The following is a 13,088-nucleotide window of genomic DNA, read 5'->3' as shown; positions in this document are numbered from 1 at the left end:
GGCTTCATAAAAAATCCATTTTTTCTTTTTTAAATAAAAACAAAATATACTACGTCTAGCACTTTTTTAAACACTACCGAAACCAGAGAGAAAAAAACTTGAAGATTACGGTGAAGGGGAGCATTGTTCCCAGTTTCCCGCTACAAACGTAGTCGTAATCAAGGCTCAAGGAATTGCAGTTCATTGGACTCATGAGATCGCATACTACTTTGTAAAATCTTCTTGCAAAAGTGATATGCTTAAAAAGTTGGTAGAGCAAGCAATATCTGCGCTGCAAGAAAGTGGTCTGGTTCCAGTTCACTTTGTTTGTGACCAAGGCTCTAATTTTGTAAATCTTTTTAAAAAACTAGGCATAAATCCTTCCAAACCTTATTTTAAAGTTAATGATCAAAAAATTTTTGCTTTCTTTGATCCCCCACATGTTTTAAAAAGTACAAGAAACTGTCTTTTTTCACATGACGTAGGTTTTGAAAAGTCCAAAACAGCTTCTTGGACAGATATAAAAAATTTTTACGAAGCTGATTCCAAAAATAGCATTAGATTAGCCCCCAAACTAACTAACAGACACATTGAGCCTAACAATTTTTACAAAATGTATATGCATCTCTTATGACTTTTGCCAACTCCGGAACTGAAAGCAAAACAGTTACCAATACAGCCGAATTCGTCTTAATGTTTGGTCAACTGTTTAACTTATTCAACACTTCAAAGGTAAGACAGCCTCAAAATATGAAGAAAGGGTTTCAACAAAGCCAGGAGCAGGAAGAGTTTTTAGGTCGGGCTCGAGTTTTTTGAAATCAATTCGAGTTAAAAACTACGAAGGTATATTACAGTTGGCTATTAAATATATCTTCACTTTTTTCCTTATGGCAACATTTAAAGCAGTTTGACTTTAAGTATATTTTAACTAGACACCTCAACCAGCTCTTTTTTGGAAAGATAAGAAGTTCATTGGGCAATAACAGCAGGCCCACAGCTTCACAATTCCAAAGCGCATTCCAAAAGCTATGGGGAATACAATACCTTCAAATTGTAAGGGCTTGCAACTGTGAGATGATCGAAGTCGAAAAAATTACAGCTTTAGAAAATCATGCTTTGGTTCAAAATGTTGCATGGCTTCCGGAACCATCAACAGCTATTCCATTTTTCAATGAAACCACTGCACTGAGCATTGATATATCTAGCTTCTTAAAACAGAACAGTTTCCACTATGTGTGTGGATGGCTGTATAGAAAATGTTACCAGAACCATAACTGCAACTTAGATCTTCCTACCGTTTCATCAAATAATAACCCTAATTCACAGTTTACAACACTTAAACAGTACGACAAATGTAATTTAGTTTCACCACCTCAACAATTTATAAATTATATTGAAATGTTAGAACAAATGTTTATACCTTTATTTCCTAAGCACTGCACCCAAAAAGGCTTAGTAAACATCCTTTTTAATGAGCTGAATAATGTCAAACACTTTCAATGTTGTGAAAACCTGGATGAGTTTTTCCTTCTACGATATTTCCTTAGAATCCGTATTTACTTTTTACTTAAGTTTTACAATAGAGAGTTAGATGATAAAAGTTTTAGGAATAAAATGCTTACAGTATCCCATTTGTGAGTTACCTACTTACCCATTCAACATTCATATATTTTCACGTTGCTCGTTTTCTTCGCTAATTTTAATTTTACCTGAAAGCTTTTTCTGTGATATTATTGTTTGTCTTTTATGATATTTATATTTATATTTTTCATCTTTATTGTTTGCTTTTGTGATATTAATATTATTTATTTTTAGCATATGGTGTGCAACAGGCCTACTGGGGAAACCGAACACCATTTAAGAAAAAAATCGGTTAACGTTTAAAATAAATAAAACATATGTAAATAGATGTGTTCCTATATTATTGAAATATAATATTATTTTATTGACAACATTTCTACACCTATTTTAAATTTCATAATTTACACAACAGTCATCATTCAAATAATTAAGGTAACTTAAAAATATCATAATTCTTTTAACTCCAGGACGAATCTAAGCATATTTATAATAAAAAGAAAAACACTTTTGACTTACATTGATTTTATATCTAACACCCAATTAAGCTTATAGTGTTATGTATATTCTTTTATTTTCTTCTTTATATACATAATAGTTTTCATCTTATTTCACATACATAACAGTTTTCATCTTATTTTTTTTCATGTCTCAAGGGTGTTGCACTATTATAGTCGGCTTCTTCTCACCCCCGACGGCACCTTCTCGAAACGAGGAATTATAAGTGGAGAAACCATTAACCTATGTTTGTAGCATTCCAGAAAACGAAGCGTCAACTAATAAAATACAAAACAAAGCACTTTCACAAATATTGTTAAAGAATTAAACAGAATAAAAAACTAACCACTTTTCTGAATATAAATGCGACTATTACTACTATTACTATTACTTTCTTCGGTCTCACTAGTTCGACTGATGCTGCTATGTTCAGAATGTAAGCCTCTCAACGATTTAAATCCCTAACTGTTTGTATATTCGGTTGCATTATTCACTTGCCTCTTGATGCTTATCTGCCTCTTCTTATGTTCACGAAACGAAAAGTTAAGACACTTCTTCCTTAACCTGGGTTATATGTGTCTCATAAAATAGTTCTGAAATTAAAGATAGTTTTCAATGCAAGACTTCAAAAGTATTTCGAAAAAGTGTTAAACTTACCTAACTGCTTAAATGTATGTTCCAATGAGTCCCACCCAACAATGCACATTGATGACAAATACCAACAGTAAACACTCAATTTCTACTTATGACTCGGACACAAGGGCTCAACTTTCCATTACCGCAGCACGAATTTCGACTCGCGGTTTTTTGTATTCGATAGATATGTACAAATAAATAATAACTATAGCAATTTTAGAGCGAGGAAACATTTATTTCTATTTTTAATTAATTTTTAAAGTTCATTTTTTTCCATACAAATTACTCAAAAATGGTTGATTTTGACATTTTTTTCCTGTTTTTTGTTCAGTGTTGCCATACTTGTTTTTTTCCCGACACAAGTCCTGCTCTTTATCCTGAATCAAGTCAAGAAGTTTCCCAATTTGCAATTTCCCAAACTCAAATGCACCGCTTGAAGCTGCGACTGCTGCACCACCACGTTGAAGCACCATTGCTATTCCTAGCAACACTAGCCGCTGTTCCAACAATCTTCCACACTTGATTCTTAAATCGTTTTGGCATTTTCTTTCTTATTTTATATACACAATGAAAAAATTTGTGTTTTCCTTATTTTATTACATCCAATTATAATTAAATAATGGGTTGAAATAAAATATGAAAGAAATTGTTTTGTTTTCTAATTCTAATTCCACGAGAAATGTCAAATGCATAGAGGAAATATATTATCTAGAGTCCCGACCGGTACCCGTCCTACCTGAAACACCCTCAAATTTTATTCGAGGTAAACTCTCCCAAATTCGAGGTGAACTCTCTCAAATTCTCTATCGGTGAATACATGTGAGTGGAGAAAAAAAAGCAAAATGGGGGATTGGGCTAAAAAGAAACTTATGGAATTTTTGTGACCCGTCAAAAATGACAATCAATTTTGCAAAACAAAACAATGGGTTTCGGATTTTAAGAGTAAGTTTTTGTTAATTGCTTTGATTTTTAATATAATTTGATATTTTTCAGACCAAAATTCTTTATAATGAAGGGGGTATATACAAGTTCACTTCATTGATTAAAAAGTAAGTCAAATTGCAGTGAAGGAGATGCAACAATAATCGATTTATTTTATAGTCTGTCTTTTCATTTTAGATAGTGACATAATGCAGGAAGCAATTTCCCTTAAGTAATCTGGAACGCAAACCAAACAAGGCGCTGATTTGCAGGTAAGTTTTTTGTATATTATATTTCTCTTAACAAAATAATATCAATGATTTTAACTACAGATACTGCCCATTGTTTCTGGATGTACTTCTCAACTGCAATAGCTGCCGCAGGCTTTGACGACGGAGGTGTCACCATCAAAACCATTAGAAACAGCACCATCAAGTCAATGATGCAAGTGGAAGTTTTGCCATGTAATAGTCGACCGCTGACGCCCTTCTCCATCAATTGTGTAAGTACGTATTGAAACATTCATATCATAGTCAACTAGCTTAATCTTCAACTTCTAGGTGTAAAGAGTACTACCAGTCTGAAGTTCTGCAAGAGACGCAAACAAAACAAGAATACAATCGCATGAAGACTCCAAAAAATGTCCAACCTTGACTGTAAGTGAGTTCAAATTTTAAATCTACAACGAATCCATTCATTTTGCTCCTAAGGATCGCACTGGCTTAATGGTGGCAATCATTCGGAGGCAAATGAGCTGGCCCGACAAGAATCCCCAAGAAGCCAAACAGATTCAGATCAGTCTCTCGGCAGCTACTGACGATGTCGGCGAGTTGAATTCATCGATTTTCACACAGAAAATCAACATCAAAAAAAGTAAGTCAACTTCCATTTCAGATTTTCTTATATAATGAAAAATAATTTCTTTATAGTCACGACAATTCAGCAGCGTCATGGTCAACCTGCCGATCAACCATTCACAGTGAACAACCTCTATTCGTAGCAGAAGCGATCTCTGCGTTGTCGACAATGCGAACACAATGTCATCAAGCCGGAGTACCATCCAGGATCGATCAAGTAATGCATGCAATTGTTTGCTAACTACCATGTGCCAGACGTTCTGCTTGTGCATTGTGAAAAGCCACTGAAGCCTGGCACGTCCACTGAATTGATCCTCAAGCTAACTAACCCAACGATGTACCATATGACCACAACCATTATGAAACTGCCAACCAAGGAAGAGGAACGGCGAATGATCGACTTCGAATAAAAGTTCAACGAAAGGAACCAAAGTAAATAACAAAAAAAATCGAATTGGAAATTCTTATTCTATGTTGTTTCTCTTATTTTTTTATAGATTCACCACTTGGAGAAAGTCAAATAAAGTAACAATCAAATTGAACTTCACACCTGAACAACGACTGAAACCAGGCGATGATGTTACCCTTAGTTTCTTGATAAAATATACTTTTGTGAATACATACACACGCCCGAAAAGAAAAACGTGAGAAACACGCTTTATCACCGAAAGTTTTTGTAAAAGTTGGTCAAACTGAAGCCTAGATTTATTTCTATGTATATCTTGAAAATAATCTTTTTTGCAAAAAACTTGTTTATTTATTTGTACTGTTCTACTGTTTCTTTGCTGGCTAGGATTATTTTTATTCAAAATTATTTATGATTTACTTCACTTTAATAATAAAGGAATTTGTTTTGAATTCAAAGATGTTGGTGCTTTTTGCTTCAGGGGACCTACATAACTAAAATGTTCGTTGGAAAAACGAATAAGCTGTATAAAGTATATTTTTCTTTATTGAGGCATTACAAATTTAATATTTGTAATACTTATTCTTCTTATGTTTTGATTACGAATACGAACTTCGATTTTAGCTAAAAAACTATTTTTCAACATTATTTTTGTCTATTTTCAATTTAAACAGGAACTTGATGTTTTAACCTAAGACTACAAATTCGTAATAAAAAGTACGAAACAAATTTGAACGAAATACTGAGGAAAAATATTGTAGGTTTGGAAAAACATACATACATAACTAATTTTTTTTTTTTGAAAAAAGCTATTTCATGAATTTAGATCAAAAAATCTACATGTTTAATGATTTAAATAATTCCTTATCACAGAAAAGAATACAATGTTATTGTTAAGGACTTTTAACTAATGTGAATTTTAATGCTATAATCTAAACAAATTGTTTTTATTCATATACTCATCCTTGCCAACAAAAATGGAACATTAACCATTTTCAACGGATCGATTTAAAATCGAACACTATGAAGAAAACATAAGAAATTAATAACTTGAAAATCAAAAAAGCCAGAAGTTAAGCTGCAACAAAGCATTAACAGCACCAACAGTAAATAAATGAATACAAATTTGTTTTGGATTTTAAATAAACTTACAGATAGACAATAGATCCATACGCTCCTTCACGTGATTTGAAAAATTGTTTTTTTTTTTCGCATAAACACTCATAGAGTGAACTATGCCTTCAACGAACCAATAGCTCGAAGTGTTAGAGAAATTAATAACTTATCAAACTATATTGACTTTAATTTTCATATTAATAGAAATACCTTCAAATATATGTATGCTTAGTTTATTTTTTTTAACTTTACATTCTTAGTGTATAATATATTATTTTAAATAAAACTTGCCATATTCATTAGTCTATTTGAGTATACTCTTAACTCTAATTGATGTAATAAATACATAAAATAAAAAAAAAATATGAAAATGGAAACGGAACATAAACTACATTTACTTTTGATTGATATAGAACCCTCCAGTTGTGATGATTCTCATCGCATCAGCTGAAAGAAGAATTTTAATTTTAAAATAAATTACCTTAAGCAAAAACTTAACACTTTTCACTTACTCACTGTTGTAAAACATTTAGCTTTTAGTGCCAGATCAGGCTCTGAAAAAATCTCAACGAACGGATTTCGTTGTAATTCAGTTCACCTAGTCCTTCAACATTTCCCTTATAGAGCGCCTCTGTGACTTTTTCGTCTTGTTTTAGATTTTAAGATTTAAGATTTCCTTGTTAATGAAAATTAATTTCTTTATAGTCACGACAATTTAGCAGCGTCATGGTCAACCTGCCGATCAACTATTCACAGTGAATAACCTCCATTCGCAGCGGAAGCGACAATGCGAAAACAATGTCATCAAGCCGGAGTACCATCCAGGATCTATCAAGTATCGCATTCAATTGCTTGCTAACTACCATGTGCCCAACGTTCTCAAGCTAACTAACCCAACGATGTACCATATGGCCACAACCATTATGGAACTGCCAACCAAGGAAGAGGAACGGCGAATGATCGACTTCGAATAAAAGTTCAACGAAAGGAACCAAAGTAAATAACAATCGAATTGTAAATTCTTATTCTATGTTTTTCTCTTATTTTTTTTATAGTTCCACCACTTGAAGAAAGTCCAATAAAGTAACAATCAAATTGAACTTCACACCTGAAGAAGGACTGAAACCAGGCGATGATGTTAGCCTTAGTTTCTTGATGAAATATACTTTTGTGAATACATATACACGCCCAAAAAGAAAGAACGTCAAAAACACGCATTATCATCGAAAGTTTTTGTAAAAGTTGGTCAAATTGAAGCCTAAATTTATTTCTATGTATATCTAGAAATTAATCTTTTTTGCAAACAACTTGTTTATTTATTTTGAACTATAGTGTAAATTTTGTATATATTGTATATTCTACTATTTCTTTGCTGACTAGGATTATTGTTATTCAAAATTATTTATGATTTATTTTACTTTAATAATAAAGGAATTTGTTTTGAATTCAAAGATGTTGGTGCTTTTTTCTTCAGGGGTTGAATTCGGTTGAATCAAGTGAATTTTGAAGAATATACAAATGGTAATGCACAAATTGATCGGATTAGCCAATATAAAACATCCCATTTCGGTTGTTTGGGGGCAGCACAACTGGAACCTTGAACAAAATGGGACCTACATAACTAAAATGTTCGTTGGAATTTTTACCCGCCCATTTAAACGATATAAATTTGATTAGATGAAGAGGACGAAACAAATTTAAGCGAAATATTGAACAAATATTGTAGATTTGGAAATCATCACAATTACCACCAATTATAACGTTGAGTGCCGAATGGAATTTAAAAACATATTTGAATTAATTTCATTGTATTTAAAAAAATATATAAACATGATTAACAAACCAGGGAGTCTACATGTTTAATGATTCAAATTATTTATTTTTATCACAAAAAAGAATACAATATTATTATTGACCTTTAAAATTAAATATGGATATAAGCTAAACAAATTGTTTTTATTCATATGCTCATCCTTGCCAACAAAAAGGAGACATTTAACATTTTGAACTAATAGATAGAAATGATGTTTGTGGTGATGAGTTAGTGTGATGTTAGTGCGAAGTTTTGAGTTCGCTATTGCTTGATACAGAACCCTCCAGCTGTGATGATTCTCATCGTATCAGCTGAAAGAAGATTTTTAATTATAAAATAAATTACCTCAAGCAGAAACATAACACTTTTCACTTACTCTCTGTTGTAAAACATTAAGCTTTTAGTGCCAGATCAAGAATGGATAGTCCAGGCTCTGGAAAAATCTTAACGATAGGATTTAGTTGTAGTTCAGTTCACCTAGTCCTTCAACATTTGCCATGTAGAGCGCTTCTGTGACTTTTTCGGCTTGTTTTAGACCCGCCTCTGAAAGAGAAAAACTTAAAAAGCTAAAAGAAGTGATTTATTTGTTTATTAAAAATTACCTCAATGGACTAGGAGCGTCATATCTTCAGCTAGAATCGTTTGTGCTTTTCTCTTCTCTGGTGATTTTTTGTGTTGTTCCATGAGAAATGCAATTTCTTCCAGTGGAATAAAACTACTTGAACAACGTGAACGACTTGAGAAGATTCTCGACTTCAGAATCTGGCATTTTCAAAAAGAACTGATAAAGAGAAAAAGGCGACGGGTTTTCTTCGTCCAGCCAAATACCATCGTCAGCAAATTTTCTGATCTTGTCTCCTTCTTCGTTGGTAACAAGAGGCAGAATTGAATTGAAGATATTGACGGCATTGAAAGCAATAAATCATAATTGAAAGAAGGTATTTCAATTGAATTCCAGAGACCTACAATTTAAATTAGAAAAAGCGAAAATTAAGATAGTTCTTATTTTATTATTTATAAACACATCCTCACCCACTACATCACAGAGTTCGCCAAAAAATGTAAAAGGAAGATATTCAAATGTGAATTTCTGCAAAAAAGAACATAGTACCTCGGTGGAAGTTACTGTCTTGAAAAACTGACTGTAGATTAAATTAACTATTGTTCACATGATGAGGAAGGACTTGCATTCATTGCGATCTTTCGACTATCCGTAGCTGGCTGAAAGGAGTGCTTTGCATTGCAAAGATGGTGGCACATTACGTGAATGTGCTACTGCTATCACACGTTGCAATTAATTCAACTTGTATTTGTATTTGGCTTGGCTATGAATGACCACCAAGTAAACAGATTCCTCAACTTTATAACAACTCTCGACTTGTATATCCATCTCGTCAAATGAAGCATGTCAGATAGGTTGCAAAGCGAAGCTTTTCAGACTTCTGCGAAATCGATCCCTTCGCTGTAATCGGCCCTTCTCATTCCTACAGGATTAGCAATGAGGATATAAGCCATCAGAATAGAGCGATTTGATCGCCAGTCTTGTTGAGCAGTGTAATTTTTTACTAAAAAACAAAACAAAACAATATTCATATAATTTGAGTTAAAAATTAATATGAACACATTTACCTTCAATTTGTACCTATTCACTCCACAATAAATATGTCGGCGTTGCTGGCTTCCTACGCGGGGCTTCCACTTCCACTTTTCTTGTTGCAACGTTATCCTTGGTTTCTTCTTTATCTGAGGATTAAATTAAATTCAATATATATTTTTATTTCAATAAATTAATATTTTGTTTTACCTTCATTTGCTTTATTGATACTGAATTTTGGTTTGTTTACATTTTCGTAGAATTGTCAAAATAATTACCCCGCTGTTGATCTGTCAAAACTGGGTACAACTCAAATTGGGCCACGTTCGCATTGCAGTTCTGGGGTGCGCCTATACTTTCGGCATGATTTATTCTGTTTTTAGCTAAAATTTTCATACAAATCATAGAATTTGTTTGCCAAAAGCATTCAAATATTATTTTTAGCACAGTTTTCACTTAAAAGAAGTTGTAAAATTCATTTTTCTAAAAATATTGCATTCATTTTTTAATTTTTGAATTCAACGGATTTCTTTTTTGAACGTCTGAGTTCACCTCATAGTTTTTTCCCCCGCGGTCGAGCAATGTGGGCACAAATTCCATAACAACTACATTCATAATGGCTTGGTCCCATAAGAAATGCACGGGACCACTAACACATGCTTATCCTTATGGACAAAATCCTCCCAATTAAGCTTGTAGGCCGAAAGAGAGCAAACCCATTAAGTCGGGACTCTAGATAATATATTTCCTCTATGGTTAAATGCTTCTTGAAATTCACAAAATTCAGTTTGTCGTTTAGAGCTGTGAGAAAAATAAAAACAAACATCTTGTAAGTATGTCTCAATTTGAAATTCAATTTTCTTTATTGCCGCTGATGCACATAAATGCAGCGAATGACAGGCACAATGAATCAATTCAACACATCTTAAATAAAATTTTGTGCGTTAGACAAAATTTTAAAACGAAGCAGAAATAAGTTGCTACGTAGCAGATACATACAAATAAATTAATGAAGTATATCTGCTACATATGAAGTAAATACTCATCTCTGGTATACACCGATACGAATTCAACACGCTATAAAAAATGAGAGTAAGAGATTTCAAAGGGACGGAGACGAGGAAATTTGGCTCTCTCATTTAGTTTTTTCTCTCTGACCGAAACTGTTGGCTGAGCAAGGCCTAAATTGAAATTATCACCACTGCACTTTTGGTAAGTTCCCTCTGCCATGAAACGTAGGGCAGTGCAGAGATTGAGAATTGGTGGGATTGCGGAGGAACGCTGTGGTCATAGACAAACCATATAAAGACCGGAAACAAATCTGTCAATCTGGTTTGCCTACAAGCTGAAATGTCTACTTGCACGCACCCTTAGGTCTAACATCAATTCACCACTGCTAACATCAATTCACCACCCTCTAAAGTCAATTCACCACGAAAATAAGGAATAGTGCTGAGAAATTCTTTAGGGGTGGCACCTAGTGGCTACGGCGACATTAGCTATTGCATTTTTTGGGAAGAGTACGATAGCTCAGGCGACAAAGTTTGATGACGGATTTGTATAGAACAGTTAAAAACAAGTATTTTTTACTACGGGAGCGGGTCTGTTTCCCCCCATTTAGGAGGTAGGGACATTTTAAAAAAATATGTAAGTTAAATGGAAACAAAATAATGGTAATACTTACAACTAAGTTTTATAAATTTTTCAAAGCCAACATTTTTGTCTATTAGCTTTTTTTGAAATCAAGTCAAAACTATGCAAATTAGAATAGTTCCTTGAGATATTACATTTTTAAATAAATATTTATTAATCGAAACATCTCAGATGCCAACTTAAGACTAAAATCGAAAAACATTTTTGCTGTTAACTGTCGTTAAATATTGTTTAAGAAAGACCTTATGATTTCTTATACATGAATCACTTATTAAGAAAACGACATGTTCTTACGCGATTCTATTGAAATGTAACATAATATTTAATATCATATTTTATGATCGAGAGGATCGTGCTTAATGCTTATTATTATATTTTGGTTCATATTTTCTAATTAATAATGGAATAGATGTGTTAATTTGCATAGTTTTTGAAAAAAATTGTTTTAAGCTCAAAATTTGGCCAAAAAAGGTAAAAAAAAGTTTTGAAGTGTAATTTTTAATACTTAAATTATCTATTATTGTTTTTAGAATTCATTGTTCATATTTGTTTTTGATCAAAAACTGAAAACCAGATGATTTTATGTCTTCTTGTTCTTGAGAAAATTACCAAAAAAATATATTTCAATTGAATTATTGTTTCCTTCCTTGAGTATTTACATACGTAGTCTTATTTTGATAGGAATAATCGAATATTTATTAAAGTATACCCAAGATAAATAATTTTTTTTAAATAGAGCTTATTTAAATGCTAAAGAAACTTTTGTAAGAAGAAGTGGCAAGAAATTGTTAATTTTTTATATATTTAAATACTATATTTAAAAGTGTGTACTACGTATAATACACTTTTCAATTCATTTGTTGTATTATGTAAAGAAAACCTGAAATATATTAGCGAAAATGTAAAACATTATTTTTTTTTAATTTTGAATCTAATATAGAGTTCTGATTGAGGTAAAATTAAACGTTCCAAAAATTATATTTTTGAATGTTATAATAATTCTTTTTTTATCGAATTTAAAAACGATGACTATTTCATAAAAGAATTTTGATAATTACAAAACAGTGACCAAGTTTTAACAATTTCAATATAAGTTTAGTTTTTCAAATAAAAATAAATAATAAAAGTGTGACATCACCTCAACATCACACATAACTTAAATGTTTATTTCTTCGAGGTGAGTTTGAAAACGTCAACAAAAATTCCAATGTTCGCATTTTTAAACTTTTTCAATAGGAAAATACGAACATTGGAACTCACTCGGAGGTGCTTTTTATGTTGTTTTGTTTTTTACTAAAAAGTGTGAACGCAATGTTCCTACTCACACTTCAAGGATTCCAGGAAGGTATAAACCATTCCTATAGGTACATTATTGTACCAAGGACACGACCGAATGAGTTCCAATGTTTGCATTTTTAAACATTTTCGATAGGAAAATACGAACATTGGAACTCACTCGGAGGTGCTTTTTAAGTTGTTTTGTTTTTTACTAAAAAGTATGAACGCAAAGTTCCTACTCACACTTCAAGGATTCCAGGAAGGTATAAACCATTCCTGTAGGTACATTATTGTACCAAGGACACGACCGATTGAGTTCCAATGTTCGCATTTTCCTATCGAAAATGTTTAAAAATGCAAACATTGGAACTCATTCGGTCGTGTCCTTGGTACAATAATGTACCTATAGGAATGGTTTATACCTTCCTGGAATCGTTGAAGTGTGAGTAAGAACAATGCATTCACACTTTTTTGTAAAAATCTAAAAAACTTTTAAGAACATGACCAAGTGAGTTCCAATGTTCGTATTTTGCGGCATTTTAGTAAACAAAACAATTCGTCGTAGAAGTCAAATTCTCACCACAGCTATTTTAATAAAAAAAAAAACATCTGTCAAAACAAGTAAATACACCGCATCGAATTGTTGTTGCATTTCAAATTTCAAAATGGACGTCATGACAAATTACAAATACAACAATGTAAACAAATGGGTGTTGGAGGGTAAAACGTACGAAAGATTCCGGTCTTTATATGGTTTGT

General features: G+C 32.4%; 3 long non-coding RNA genes across 14 annotated transcripts; 1 reads left to right on the top strand and 2 right to left on the bottom strand.

Moving 5' to 3' along the window:
* Nucleotides 1-1,884: 1,884 nt before the first annotated feature.
* Nucleotides 1,885-2,967, bottom strand: LOC129942743 (uncharacterized). 2 transcript variants are annotated; one of them, XR_008781089.1, is made up of 3 exons: nucleotides 2,713-2,967; nucleotides 2,402-2,648; nucleotides 1,885-2,333 (listed from the first exon to the last, which is right to left on the bottom strand). It is a non-coding gene; the product is annotated as an uncharacterized LOC129942743 (long non-coding RNA). The 2 variants fall into 2 exon arrangements; XR_008781088.1 differs by having other exon boundaries at nucleotides 2,402-2,967.
* A 437-nt stretch (nucleotides 2,968-3,404) lies between these two features.
* On the top strand, nucleotides 3,405-6,092 carry LOC129939994 (uncharacterized). Of its 10 annotated transcripts, none has more exons than XR_008780597.1 (6): nucleotides 3,405-3,740; nucleotides 3,811-4,114; nucleotides 4,173-4,268; nucleotides 4,323-4,485; nucleotides 4,542-4,901; nucleotides 4,967-6,090. It is a non-coding gene; the product is annotated as an uncharacterized LOC129939994 (long non-coding RNA). The 10 variants fall into 10 exon arrangements; XR_008780596.1 differs by having other exon boundaries at nucleotides 3,811-4,118; XR_008780593.1 differs by having other exon boundaries at nucleotides 3,405-3,633; nucleotides 3,685-3,740; nucleotides 3,793-4,485; nucleotides 4,967-6,092.
* Nucleotides 6,093-8,012: 1,920 nt separating this feature from the next.
* LOC129940785 (uncharacterized) lies at nucleotides 8,013-9,672 on the bottom strand. Of its 2 annotated transcripts, XR_008780762.1 has the most exons (7): nucleotides 9,609-9,672; nucleotides 9,434-9,547; nucleotides 8,948-9,369; nucleotides 8,837-8,894; nucleotides 8,407-8,766; nucleotides 8,181-8,347; nucleotides 8,013-8,115 (listed from the first exon to the last, which is right to left on the bottom strand). It is a non-coding gene; the product is annotated as an uncharacterized LOC129940785 (long non-coding RNA). The 2 variants fall into 2 exon arrangements; XR_008780761.1 differs by having other exon boundaries at nucleotides 8,837-9,369.
* Nucleotides 9,673-13,088: the final 3,416 nt, after the last annotated feature.

This window comes from Eupeodes corollae, chromosome 1 (assembly GCF_945859685.1).
Source record: "Eupeodes corollae chromosome 1, idEupCoro1.1, whole genome shotgun sequence".
NCBI classification, from domain to species: Eukaryota; Metazoa; Arthropoda; class Insecta; order Diptera; family Syrphidae; genus Eupeodes; species Eupeodes corollae.
The sequence above is the reverse complement of the archived record's forward strand: the minus strand, read 5'-3'. Positions and strand labels throughout refer to the sequence as shown.